The 12,261-nt window shown below is 36.7% G+C and overlaps 1 protein-coding gene across 1 annotated transcript in view; it reads right to left on the bottom strand.

Annotated features, from left to right (window-relative positions):
* Nucleotides 1-12,261, bottom strand: part of LOC109389432 (keratin-associated protein 13-1-like) — a 134,140-nt gene that overhangs the window by 114,288 nt on the left and 7,591 nt on the right. The gene's annotated exons all lie outside the window — the stretch shown is intronic.

Below are 12,261 nucleotides of genomic sequence, written 5' to 3'. Positions count from 1 at the left end.
CTGATGGATGATTCTAGCACATTTTTCGGATCGTTTGCTTTCTGTCAAGTTTTGTCAACTACTGAGCTAGCATCTTGCTAATAAGCTAAGAGATAACATTCTCTTAAACATACTGAATTGAGGCATTTCATCCTTTCCCTACCGACTGATTAGGGGATGTGCAAGCAGCAATGTCCAACTAGAGTTCAAAATCAGAAGACCTTCAGTAAATCTTCTCTTCTAAAGAAGCCGTAAAACAGAAATGACTCACCTTCAGCTTTTGTTTTCAATGCCTAGGACAGAGCCTCAGAAGTAGCAGAAGCACCAAAATTATTTGTTGAGGGAATGACAAAATACCCTTTTTTCATGAAGAATCATGATTCTTCATGATTAGTGATAAGCTATGTTCAGGATTCTGCTATAATCAACCCCTGCTGAATTACTGCTTTCTGATTATGGGAAAGGTCCTGGTTCATAGTTAATAAACTCATTTCTATTGGGAAATAATGATTTTCATTATGTTTTATTTCCTCTTCACTAAAGTTTTATCAGTATTCTGGCCAATCTGTATAGCATTATTGAAGGACTAGTTTCCTGCCATTTAGTTTATATTCTAAATTTAAAATACAAAGAAGGTAGAATATACATTCCCAAAGCTTTGATTTGTTTCTTTTTTCTATTTTTAACACATTAAGTGGTATCTATCTTAGAGGGATTGTGATTGATATTTACAGAGAAAAATTTGGGGAAATTATTTGTAAAATAAATTTAATAAAAATTTTATAAAGTATTAAATGTATGTATATTTCCCTGCACAACATGTGTGTTTATTGGACTTGTAGATAAAGCTTGGGATTTGAAATAGATGTAATATTGAACCCTCTGAGAAGTGATTTAACCTCTATAAAGTTCTCCAAAAAATGAAAATAAAATCATCCCTCTCAATGGTAAAAGTAACACCTACCCTAAGAAGTTTGGGAAATAAAAAGCAACCCTGCTTAAAGTCAAATACAGAGTGTAACTAGAGATTGACAGGATAGGTAAGATCATTAATATCAATACTCAGTGACTAAAATTAAAATACTCATGAAGCATACAAGCGAGCCTACCATTTTATTTACTTACTCAGAAGGTCCACTATTTATAGGAAAGCTTATAGAAGGAATATTAATGTATTGCTCTTGTTTGAACATGTCTGACGACAATCAAATCACTCCATTGTGAGTTCATTCAATTTTCAGAGACTTTCATTTGTTAAAATTTTTTTCTTTATATTGAGAAAAATCGAATAGTCCTTAGCAATCATCCATTGACCATATAGGGCCAGTTTAATTCCTTTAACATAGAACAGGAGTTCAAGTATTTGAAAATGATTACTGTGTGTTCTAGCTGAGTATTCAACTGTCCAAACTAAACATACTTTCTTTCTCTTTATAAACTTTAATAGAAAACCTGTTCTTCGAGGCATTGAATGGGATTCTTTGGGCATATCAAAATGTGTAGTTCATATTCTGAATAACTATACACAGGAGTACAATCCAGATACAAACATAATATACTGTCTCAATTATTTTAAATATAATATAAAAGGAATCAGAGGAAGAACTTTAACTGGGGAAAAGAAAGAATACTTGGTGGAAGAAATGGCATTGAAGTGATGCCTGAATGATGAGGTCACTGATTTCAGAGAGAGCAATGGTGGAAAAAGGAGTTGGGGATAATAGATAAATTTGAAAAAAGATATAGTTTAATTTGACCCAAGGAAAGCAAACATAAGACTACTGGTTTAAAAATGGGAGAAAATATAAAACATTTGATTAAAAATCTTGGAAAGGGAAGACTTCCTTAAATAAGAACAGACAGAGAAGCAGTCTTTATATTTATAAATTAAAAGATTTATAAGTATGTCAAAAGCTCCTGATACTAGAAGGTATCTTAAAGACTTTGAAAATAAAGCAAGAGCGTGTGTGGGGTGAGGAGGCATATGATAATTTTCTGTATTTTCTGCTTAATTTTTCTGTAAACCTAAAGCCTAAAAAATAGTCTGTTAGAAAATCAAACAGGCAAACAATAAAATGACAAAGGTAGGACTGAGAGAAAATACACTGTAAAATTACTGTCCAGAATATTTTTCAATGCCTACCAATTAAAACAAAAAAGACCAAATGAGTCAATAGAAAATAAACAAAGAATACGAAAAACTATCAATAAAACAAATACAAGGGGTCAATAGACAGATTGAAAAATGTCCAACCAAGTAGTAATTAATAAGTAGAAGATATTATTTTTCATCATCAGTTTGGCAAACATTTGAGTCACTTATGTCAACTTAAAAATATATTGGTAAACATTGAAGGTGGTAGTGAAAATTGACAAAGCCTCTATATATGTGAATATTTAAAAGGCATACATTGTATGATCAAGTAATTTCACTTCTTAAAGTCTCTCTCCCCTACAAAAACATTCTTTCAAATTTTATAGTACTTATTTCAGCACTGCCTGATTTTAAACATTTGTAAACAATGGCAATGGAAAAGTCCATCAATGGGGGACTATGAAATAAAGTGCAGTCATACTAATAAATATGCCACAAGAATTAAAACCAGTGGCCTAGATCCATATGAATTGTATGATGAAGGGCATATTACAAAAATAAAAAAATATATATTATCAAAATATGATACATAAAATGCGACATATTTTATGTATAACCACAAACATATCAATAATCATATGTCTGTTATATATAGTATTTCACTTATATGTTATATATATATTTGTATATATATATATATATATATATATATATATATATAGAGAGANTATATATATATATATATATAGAGAGAGAGAGAGAGAGAGAGAGAGAGAGAGAGAGAGAGTAATATTGAGAGGGAGAAAGAAGGAATAAAAACTCTACAAAAATACAACCTAAGTTGTGTTAAGTTTGGAAGAGTTTTAGAAATAGTAGTTGGTGATTCTCAAAGTGATTTTTTAGACTGAACAGTTCTACTTTGAATCTATAAGTAATTAAAAAAAAATAAAAACAAAGCAAAATACCGGTATTGAGACAATCCTTGGCCCCTCGACAATCTCTTCTATGCTACCCTTAATAAAAATGTTGAATGGCAAAGTGGATAGGCATGAGTCCTTGATAGCACATTGCCTTCTAGAAAACTACAGAATGTCAAGATTCATAGATGCCTGTCCTATTCAGTTCCGATAGGCACAAATACGCTTAATAAATGGCACACCATGTCCATAGCACCAATGGCAGCTCACTTGTAGAACCCAGCTGAAGTCTTTTTAATTTTCACTTAAAAATACCCAAACAAATCACTTCTTTTCCCATACAATTCACTGCACACCACATCAGCACTTTCTGCCTCTCAAATAAAAGACCATTGGTTTTTCTTTTTCAAAAAAAATTATAGATTTAAAATGTTACTTTCTACAGCTGTAAACATTTTACAAACCCAAATATAAACATCCAAGTCTTTTTTACACATCGTAGAGAAAGCAATGCAGTGAATTTGCCTGTATATCTACTATTCTAAATGCTATAAATCAGACAAAACTCTAACCTGGAATTGATTTAATGCACAGTCTAGTTCATGGATGACTAAAATCTCTGTTTTGATTCATATGCTTAAACGTTTACGTTTAGATGATAATTTATAATTAAATTTTAAATAGTTGATAAAGTTACTACATTTGGCATGCGACCAAAGGCCTGAATATAACGGCATAATTTTCATGTTTTTTTTCTGTCTATCTGGAGACTGTATTATTAGTCAATATCTTTTTTAACCCTTCTTTCATGCACCATGTTTTCTGAATAAGAAATAAATCTATATAATTTCTAAGCCTAAAGTAAACATTAATAGATTTTTAAACTTTTGTTCCATTGAGTTTTTAATTGTGTCGTTTTCTTTGTGTTAGGTATGAAATGCCTGTCAGAGTCCTCATATACAGTTAGTGTGCTATGCACGACTGGCTTAAGAAAAATGGAGCTTATCTACCCAGAGGCCCTTGATGAATAGCCGTCTCACCTGACAGTTCATTTAACCATATTGTCACTTTCAATATCATGAGATAATATTTCAAAACCACATAACTCTATATTTATCATAACCGCCAACCCTGTACTGTCTATGCTGCAATTTCCATGTACACCAGGACCCGTTGAAATCTTAGTTCCTAAATTTACTTCAGAAGTGAAGTGAATCCTGATCAGATGTGCATACATGTTGTCTCAGGGCTAATAAAATTATTTCAACTATTCGCTGTGCTCACTGTGCTTGCTTTATTGTGTCTGTTCTTTTCATGTGATTGGCAGGCAAGACTCAATAAATCACCAAGCTGCGTATCTAGTCAGGCCACTGACAGATCAGAAGAGAATGGAAGCTGAGATTTCGCCTCTGTTTTCTGTACTTTACAGCCTGGCATCCTGAACATTCTAGAGGATGCTATTGTTGACACTCTCATTCCATTCCAGGGTCTCATGTATTTAAAGAGAGTATTATTTAAAAATATGAGGTATTTCTCTTTATTTAAAAAAATATACATGACCTCTGAATTTATAATATATTTAGAGTCTGATATCTAAAAGAATGATGTTCAAGATTTTTTTTCTAAAGAACCAAGATTATAAATCCAGAATTACTTCTTTCAAGAAAGGAAGAATAAAGATTTTTCAGTCCAGAATTCTTTCTTTTGAGACATAATTATGATAAAAATCATTATTATTGTTAATTACTTTTTTACTGTGAATCATCTGGAATATAAGCACTGAGAATTGAGAATCTTTCTTATCAATCTGAATCTTTTCTTGGCCATTTCTAATAAGAGGCTTTTTGAGCTATTTTCTTTCAAATTGGGGAACACATTGGATCTGGACTTTGTCCTATGAGAAGGAGTTGCCATATGAATCTTTAGTCACTGAGAAATATCTGTTGGTCGATGGAGTTAAAGAAATATACTAAGTGCTTCTTTGATCGTGTATTTATTTTGGGTGGTATCATGATTCACACACCATGAGTGAAGCCGGGTGATGAGCAGAAGAACCTGTATTTTAATCTTGAATCTGCCATTTAAGGTACAAGTTGTGCAGCTTAAGCTGTCCCTTAACACTCTGGGCATTTATATATTGAGGGGCTTTCTGAGAATTAAGGGAGATAGTGCACAAAGCCACCTAACACTGCCTGGGAAGAGTGCTCAACAAATGGCAGTAATTTTTATTCTGTAAAAAAGCAAAGAGACCCTTGAATTCACCAAAGTACAGGCTTCTTTTTTAGATGGTGTGATTGAGAGCCAGAATACAAGACTCTAGAATTAGTTAGTTGGGAAGCTAGAACCAGATGCTAGATTCCCTTTGTTCTGGTCCAGCATATTAATTAGCAGGGCAATCTTTTTCTCACCAGTTCTTGTGAGGGGTGAATGTCCCCTAAATACCTTTCTGACCACTCATTAATCTTCTATTTACTCAGCCCCTGGGGAGGTACAGTAACCTTTATGATTGGTAAGTGTGGGAAGAATAACTGATGCTTTTCAGCCTTGACTTCTCCCCTCCTGGGACTTCCTTTTCCTTCATGTACAAACTGCCACAGTATGTACACATGGTCCCACTGCTTTCTCCACTGTGGGAAACTTCTCCTGGACTCGTGCTGCCCTGATGTGGGTAAATCTGTCTAATTCTAGGGTTCAGTGTTACCTTGGCCATTTATTTTAACAGACCTAACTGTACAACTTGACCTCTGCCAGTAATAAAGGTGATATGTGTGTTCTCTGCCTACAATTTATTACAATTTCACTTTTTAAGAGTGCAGAACCTACTTAGTAGAAAGACATAGCTCTCAACCTTGAACATAATGCCTTCTAAAGTAGGTCACACAACTTATCACTTAGGGGAATATTACCTATACCCTGAGAAATAACTCATTAAGGAAGACATGTACTGTGGACTAAAACAGTATGCGATTCTTTCAAAGTTCATGGTGTAAAGTAAATCAGATGTCAATGCTCTGTTCCATTATGGCTTTTTCCTATTGTGGTTATCATATATAGGAAGCAAATTGAACTTGAAATTGGAAAGTATTTACTTGATAGAATACACACATGCTCTTTTAGACCCAATAAAATTATAAACCTCCCAACATTGGCACTCCAAAACCAGCTTATGCCATTTACACTTCACTTGATACCTAAAATAAGGAAAGTAAAAGAAAGAGGCCAAAAACAATTCTTCAGTTTCCATAACATTTCACTGTAGGCAGGACATTGTCCTGAGGTACTGAATCAAATGAATATACATTCATAACACACAGAGCAAGGTAGTACATGGGAATAAGTCAAATGGAGTAATGCCTACAAAAGAAAAATACTTAAAAATTGGATCCAAAACAGAACCAAGCATCTTTGGAGAGAACTTAGGACTTATGCTCCTGAACTTGTATAAATTTGAAGGAACTGATGATAGTCTCGGAGGGGAATAAACACATTTTTAAAGAGAAAGACTTCCTTGAGTCAACAGAGCTCTTAGTATGTGGCTTGAACACACAGCAGGTGCTACCACCAATGAGAGAAGGGAGTGGGGGAGAAAGGAAGGGCAAAGGGTGGAGTGAAAAAAGGAAGAGAAGGGAAGGGAAGGGCAGGGAGGGGAAAGGAAGGGGATTGCTTAATCCTTTTTCAGAAACCCTCCTTTATGCCCCCAGGTGAGAATCATTAACTTGGGCATCCCAATACATTAGAGAGGACCTCAAATTCAAAACTTATAAATCTCGTATTGCCCTAGTCCTCTCTGCCATGATGGGCCACATCTGACACCTGGAATTTCATTTTCTGCAATCTTATTAACGTGGGTCACAAATAAAGTCTGAATTCCTGTTAAAGCCAATGGAGTCTTTGAGGATTATCCTGGAACCGGAAAAGGCAATAACTATGCAAACTTCATGAATAATGGTGAATAAGTATGTGTGCTTGGAGCTATGTGCGTATACATACACACATATTTCTTTTTATCGTGATTCTCAAACGTGTGTTTGTATCTGGAAGTCACAGTTCTACTGCTTTTAAAAATATATTTTTTACCTCTTCTTCTGTTTTAATTATCTGTATCACATGGGAATAATAATCATAAAAAGTATTGTATTGCCACAACTTAGGAAATTGTCCATAAAGAGAGAACTTAGAAAGAATACATTTCTCTTTTTTTCTTGTCTCTTTTGAAATATATAGGCAATGGAGGTTTTAAGCATAATCATGCAATCCAGCCTGAGGCACAGACAATTTACATTTCTCATTCCTTTCAGGTAAAATATAATGCTGTTATAAAATATTAATAGAAACATAATATAAAAGCACAAGTATTGCACTGACCTGGTATGGCAGCTCCACTTGATAGAAATAGTGTGATGGTTTCCAAGGAAGCTACTGTATTCATTTTGGAAGAAGCACAAACTTATTAGTCTGTACGGCTCCTAACCAACTTGAATACAAAAGCACGGTAAAGGCGGCCTCACCTACAGCTAAACAATGGAATGGAAACTCATCTGCATAATTCCTGGCAGAAATAGTCCCGGGAAGCACACGCTGACACAAGGATTTTAGGCGATGACAGCTAAGCCATCCCAAGTCCTTTTTCTCTAATCCAAATATGGAACCCAATTTCATTCTTTTGATTCCAATGCAATCCATGTTCTATGCTAATCAAGAACATAAGCGGATCTCAACTCCAGTCTCAAGCCCTGACGATCTATTGTTTCCAGTGGTTGCAAAACAATATTTCATTTGATCAACATCTGTTTACCAAGTTTTGCCATTTTATTCTATACGTAAAAATTTGCAGATGTTTGCCATTATTTCCTTCTAAGAAATGTTAGAAATGTCAATACCATCCATTTGAAAGTAAGCTGTTAAAGACAGAGAGTTTTCGTGATCACCGCCCAAAGGGGGAGTATCAAGGAACAAGGTTTTTAGAGACAGTGTGTTGATTTTAAAGTGCCCGCATCTTATCATGTGAGGGTCCTTATCCATTTAGTCATCCTGCAAAGAAACATGAAAACAGAAAGCAATTCTAGCAAAGCCATTTATGTCCACGTCTTTAAAATGCAAAACCAATTAATATTTTTAAAAATGAACAGTCTTTCAACTTTTCTGTATAAAACCCAAAGGTCCTTTGGATGGTTGCCTGGGAAAGCATGCATGTTTGTGGGAAGTGGATATGCTGTGGCTTGTCACTGCAGCAAAGTCAGACAAATGACTAGGGACAAGGGAAATCGTACGTGGTCACAAAAGGGAACTGGGCTTGGAGTCAGGAGACCCTTCTCCAGTTCTGATTTTGGCACTAAATAGTTGTGTGACTAAAATAAAAACACATTTTCTCTCTGGGCCTCAGTATTCTTATCGATTAAATAAGGAAGTTGAATTTAGTGAGCCCTTCTACCTCTAAGATATGATGATTTTATCATCTAGATACTGAAACCGAGGGTTCTTGTGGCTGATTAAACTTAGCTTTAAATTCTAGCTCTGGAAATCATCTCTCTGTCTCTCACTCTTGCTCTCGTTCTCATTCTATCATCTTTATCTCTATCTCTATCTCTATCTCCATATACATATGCCCCTCAGAGACTGAGCCTTTCACCCAGATAATCAGCACCCCCAGAGGCAGCAGAAGACAGCAGCCCAGCCCTGACTAACGGCCACGTGGTCCCTCTGCTGGCAAGCTAAAGATAGCATCTTGGCCGAAGTTTTGTTTCAGCCCCTTAGCCTTAAGGTGAAACAATCCCCTGGCTACTTTTCCATGAAACCAGACAGAGAGACATTGTAACAATCCTCCTCAAGACCTGAAGAAATGATTTACTACTATTCTTACCTCACCTCCAATCAATCAGCTCCCAGCAGGACACCGAACCCCTAACCCACAGGGTCTTGTGATTTTGCCCTATAGAATCTGTCACCTACACACCATTGGAGAATTTGGGCTTTTGATCCTTAGCTTCCTGTTCTCCTGGGGGGCACCATTCATAATAAAATAGCCAGTCTTTCTCCCCTGCAATTCTTGGCATTTAGCATTTAGTTTTGGCTCCGCTAATGGGGGTGGGGGTGGGCGGGGAGATGAGCTCTTTCTGTTCCAATAACAATACAGTCATCCCTTGTATAAAATGGCATAGTATTTTCATAAAACCTATGCACATCCTCCCGTATACTTTAAATTATCTCTAGATTACTTATAATACATAATACAGTGCAAATGCTATGATGATTGTTATACTCCACTATTTAGGAAATAATGACAAGAAAAATGTCTGTACATGTTCAGTGCAGAGGCAACCCTTGTAGGCCTAATTACATAGGACAGACATATCAGCAACAACGTAATAATAATTTTTTTTTTCAAATGCTTTCTTTCCAGGGTTGGCTGATTCCAGATGAGAAACCTGTGAATTTCGGAAGCCTGACTTGTGTAACTCATGTTAAAATCTTTTACGGTGTTTGACTAAGCTTGCCTCCATTTGTTCCTTTCCCAAAGTGATAATCAGGGTGCATCCAAGCCTAGACAATGTTTTCATGCGACAGGCATATTCTAATAACGTGTGGCAAATAAACCATTTAAATCATGACAGATGCATTTTGTTCCGGTGCACCCTAATTATGAAACTGCCAAGAGTTACCAATAGAAGGTTTAGCCCTAACTTACCTATTTCCTTAAGACCCTCCATTTTGGCGGGTACTAGTGTATGTGTGAAGGTTAAGGAAAGCAAAGGAAGTGCCTGAGGGGATCTGAATTTCCTCCATGAGCTAATTCTCTGAGAACAAGCTGCAAACTGCAGTCATTTTAGCTCAGAGGCTCCACCCCTCTTGTAAAACATGTGCACCTAAGTCAGTACACTAGTAAAGCCTGCCTTGGCCCTCAGGCCAGGTTATTACAGCTTTTCACTAGGTACCGGCCCCTGATGTCTGACGGATCGCATTTCACAACTGCAGACACTAATGTTATAATAAGATAATCACAAGGTACACGCTAATGTTGACCATTTATTCCCTTCAACTTATTAACCTTTGAAAAGAGTAAAATAATAAAATACCTGGCATAGTTTCGCAAACTGCACATGAACTTGAGTGCCATTGGGTCGGGATTGGAACTTCATACAACAGTTAGCGAAAAGCATTACTGATTCATACCTTCTCTCCCCATGTGAAGACCCAAAGATGCTATTTGTGTATGTTTAAAAGCATAAAATTAAAGGAAAACACAAATACAGGACAGGCACACTGATGGATGTAGACATCACACTTAGAAACTGAAGGAATGCCGAAGATGATTGTAACCAGACACCAGAATATGACCTGATTACAGAGGCAGACAGGGGAGCAGAGGGTGACTCCAGGAACAGGCTACCTTCAAATGGTGCAATCGGCTAAGAAGCGATGTGGAAAAATTGTACTTAGTTTCTAAAGCTGTGAGTTTCAGTTGCTAAATCAACTCCAAGTAATGATATTTCAATGTAAAGCAAGAGAAAGTAGATTTTTTTTCCCCTCTCTCTAGATTTGTTCTTACCTGGAGGCAACATTAGTTATAAAATAACGTATCTGAGAAACAATTTTTAATGGGGCATGATTGCTTTAAGCTAATTTGTTAGCAACCAGGTCTTACTGGGAAGATCCCTGCTTTTGACCTGTGCTCTAATTACAGACACAGACATTGTGCAATGGGTATGCTTGTTAAGTTGCTTTTATTTTTTAAGCATTTTATTTCTAGAAGTATTGCCAAGTACCACTCTGTTCACATGATTAACTGATTTAATGAAGGAACCATGCTGACATGTTCTAGATTTGATTTGGATTTTGAATTCATGGTCCTGTATCAACTATGGATTCAGAATGGCTGGAGAATGAATATTTGGGAGTTTCTCTTTACTGGAATGTATAAGGTATGACTGGTATTTTGTTGACAGCTCAGGGCCCATGCAGAAAAACAGAAACACAAAACATGACAATGTAATGCAGAGAACTGGTTAAACAAATATTAGAGGACTAAAAAGGCAAAGGGAAATATCAAACTGACAGGGTTAGTAATGGCAGGAAACAGCCCCAGCCCTAGGACTGAGGGAAAAGGAGAAGAAGTTGGGGTTGCTAGAACCTAGTGGCTCTAGCTGAGTGGGACAGACCTTTGAAGAGGGACACTGGTTTCCTGGTGGAACTTGGAGGATTCTGTGGACTTGGGAACCAGACCTCTGAGGAGGAGTCCCTGCTGCTCAGCAGTGCTGGTCTCTCTGGAGGAAGGGGGCCAGGGGTTCTGCAGGGGTGGTTCTTTAATTCAGAGGGTTAGAAGGAGGAGACTAGAGCCAGTTGCCGTTGCCAGGGTGATTTTAACAGGCAGAGGGAGACCAGGAGCTTCACCCTAATGGAACCCATGCCACATGGAAGCAAACACCAAGAGCTGAAGGAAAGTCATTTTCCGCATCCCCTGACCCCACTAGGCAGTAAATTCTGCGGAGACAGTGGCAACAACTGAATGAGCTGAGGGGATTAAATGTCATTAAATCTCCAATGCCTAGGTCAATGCTTGCTAATTAATAATATCTTTAAAAGAATGCTGAATGAGTTGAGGGGATTCATTCTTAGATCAAAATTTATACTTAGAAAAGTTAATTCAAATCCTGCTCTGGTACTAACTGCCAGTGCTATTTTGACAAGTCCTTTGACATCTCTAGACTTCAACCACTCATCTGCCATATGGAGTTATAAGCCTAACCCTAAATGAATTCTAAAATCGTTCCAAGTCTACAATTCTATGACTCTTCTCTATTGTTAATGCTGTGGATAATTTATGGCTGACTTTTGTTATCATGTAGCATAAGCAAATGCTAAAATAAATATATTTAATGGATAGCCAGAGACATGTGGGCTGATTCTATGTATAACATTGTCCTTTATTTTGCATTCTTTTTTTTTTTTATTCTTTATGAATGAAGATTGTACCAGAGGTTAGAAAACAGTATCATTCATTATCCTAGACCCTGCCCTCTGGGTGTCTCCTTTGTGTTTTAGTAAAGTATTGGAAGTTCAGTGCAGTATCTGAGCAGAGCTATATGTTAACCAACGTGGAATCCAATAAGTATGATTATCAAGGGAGGTTGTAATAGGAGGCAGTGTCTATTAGAAGAAAGAGCATAAAAAAAGAGAGAACATCGGGCCGGCCGAGTGGCACGATGGTTAAGAACTGGCTTGGGACACCAGAGGGCCCCGGTTCGGATCCCACATATGAGGGCCAGTGACACT

This window comes from Hipposideros armiger, unplaced genomic scaffold (genome assembly GCF_001890085.2).
Source record: "Hipposideros armiger isolate ML-2016 unplaced genomic scaffold, ASM189008v1 scaffold_233, whole genome shotgun sequence".
Lineage (NCBI taxonomy): Eukaryota > Metazoa > Chordata > Mammalia > Chiroptera > Hipposideridae > Hipposideros > Hipposideros armiger.
Note: the sequence above shows the minus strand (reverse complement) of the source record. Positions and strands in the feature narration are given on the sequence as shown.